The sequence below is a fragment of the Pinus tabuliformis genome, chromosome 5_2, assembly GCF_031772625.1.
Source record: "Pinus tabuliformis cultivar Carrire ecotype Pingquan chromosome 5_2, CPIR1, whole genome shotgun sequence".
NCBI classification, from domain to species: domain Eukaryota; kingdom Viridiplantae; phylum Streptophyta; class Pinopsida; order Pinales; family Pinaceae; genus Pinus; species Pinus tabuliformis.
Window position 1 is genome coordinate 1,112,508,030 of NC_142306.1, and position 2,859 is coordinate 1,112,510,888.

A 2,859-nucleotide genomic window follows, 5' to 3' on the forward strand; every position below is an offset into this window, starting at 1 on the left:
ATGTCAGGAAAAGCTCCTCCTGTAAAATATGGTGATCCTGGCCATCCTACGGTCACAGTACAGGTTGAAAAAACTATTGTTTCACGAGTTCTAGTAGATTTAGGTGCTGCTATAAATATTATGACCCTTGAAACTGCATAGCTGTTACAGTTGAAAAATGTAATTAGAGAGACACCAACTATCCTGGAATTAACTGATCGCTCCATAATCAAACCAGAAGGGGTTATTGAAGACCTGATCATTTCAATTGAATCCTGGAATTACCTAGCTAACTTTTTTGTGTTACAGACTAAAGCAAAGTTGGGGGGGCATCCTCTGATTTTGGGGAGACCCTGGATGGCTACAGCAGATGCCTTTATCAGCTGTAGATCAGGTTCAATGATAATTTCTAATGGATGTGAAACTAAGCAGCTTACTCTTTATCCTCATGCTACACCCATGATTAACAATGATGATTCTGTATGGTTAGACTATGAGGATAATGACACTCAACCCATTTTGACCATTGGACAAGCCTTAACTCTTAAAGACACCACGGAAGATGAAGTAATTAGTAATTTTATTTCAGAACCTTCCTCAGTCACTTCTGAAACATATAATCAGTTAACTGCAATTTTGGAACCTGAAACACAAGAAAATCTTAAATCTGAAAATTTACCTCAAACATCAACTGCTATCTCCTCTAAAAGCATAACAGTAGAAATTGAACCCGGAAAAACATTAAACATAAACCCCAATTTATCAAATGCTGAAACACAATAGCTAATGAAGTTGCTCCGTGAAAACAAGGAAGCATTCACATGGGACTACACAGACATGAAGGGGATGTCTCCTGAATTATGTACTCATCGTATCTATATTAAGGAGGGGGCCCAACTAGTCTGTCAACCCCAGCGGCGAATGAATCCCAATTTGAGGGAAATTGTTAAGGAAGAACTTCAAAAGTTTCTTAATGTAGGGTTTATATACCCCATATCTGACAGTGAATGGGTTTCTCCATTGGTGATAGTACCTAAGAAAAACGGGAAATGGAGAGTGTGTGTAGATTATAGAGCCTTAAACAAAGCCACTCAAAAAGATAATTTCCCCTTGCCATTTATTGATTAGGTGCTGGACAGTTTGTTAGGAAAGAAATTATTTTCCTTTTTAGATGGTTTTAGTGGATATAACCAAATCAGAATTGCACCCCAAGATCACGACAACACCACTTTTACTAGCCCTTGGGGAACTTTTGCTTATAGAGTTCTCCCATTCGGACTATGTAATTCTCCAGCAACGTTTCAAAGAGCAGTGATAGGAATCTTTTTTGATATGCTTAATGATTCTATGGAGATATTTATGGACGACTTTACTCCTTATGGTGTGACTTTTGAAGATGCATTACAAAACCTTGAGAAAGTACTTAAACGATGCATACAAGCTAATCTTTCCTTGAGTACTGAAAAATGTCATATGATGATGAACGAAGGAATTGTACTTGGACACTTCATTTCATCCCTTGGGATTCAAGTAGATCCATCCAAAGTACAGGTAATTCCGACCCTTCCTTTTCCTAAAACACAAACTGATGTAAGAAGTTTTTTAGGACATGTTGGATATTACAGAATATTTATCAAAAAAAATTCTAAAATAGCTTCTCCTTTGTTTGTGTTACTTATGAAAAATGTTGAATTCAAGTGGACTGATGCATGTCAGAAAGCATTTGATGAACTTAAGCATCAGTTGTCTATAGTTCCTACTCTAAGGGGACTTGATTGGGCACTTCCCTTTCATATATCCTCTGATGCTTCAGATACTGCAATTGGAGTTGTCTTGGGACAAGAAGAGAATAATCTTCCTTATGCTATCTATTTCATTAGTAAGAATATGACCCCTACTGAGCTTAATTACACAGTTACTGAGAAAGAATTTTTAGCAGTTATTTATGCTATTAATAAATTTCGACATTACATTACTGGTTATCCTACTTTTCTTCATACTGACCACTCGGCTATCAAGTATTTAATGAATAAATCTGTCACAAATGCTCGAGTTACCAGGTGGTTATTATTACTACAAGAATTTGATATTACAATTATAAATCGACCAGGTAAAGAAAATGTAGTTGCTGATTTCCTTTCTCGGATAAAAACTGATGATAATACTCCAGTAGATGATTCCTTTCCTGATGAGTACTTGTTTGCAGTATCTGTTCACTCACCGTGGTATGCAGACATTGCCAATTATCTAGTTGCAGGGAAGCTAACATCACACCTATCACATCAGGAGAAAAGAAAGATCATTCAACAAAGTGCTCGGTATAGTTGGATAAGTGGGTGTCTTTTTCATACAGGACTTGATCAGGAAATCCGAAGATGCATTAGAGAAGATGAAGTTTATGATATATTGAAGGCTTGTCATGATGGCCCTTGTGGAGGGCATTTTGCTGATAAGAGAACAGCACATAAAATTCTCATGATGGGTTATTATTGGCCCTCACTTTTCAAGGATGCAAAGAAATATGTTAGGGCATGTAATAGTTGTCAGAGAATGGGTCAACCCAATCATAGAGATGAAATGCCACTGAACCCCCAGGTAATACTTGAACCCTTTGAAAGATGGGCCCTAGAATTTGTAGGACCCATCAACCCTCCATCCAACCAAAGAGTTTACATATTGGTTTGTACAGATTATATGACTAAATGGCTGGAAGCCAAGGCATTTATTAGAGCTAATGAAGAATCTGTTTTAACCTTTCTGTTTGAAGAAATATTCGCTAGGTTTGGAGTGCCTAGAGAACTAGTCACAGATGGAGGACCTCCTTTCAATTCTCATGGTTTTAAAGCTATGCCTCAAAAATACCATATCAATCATAAAATG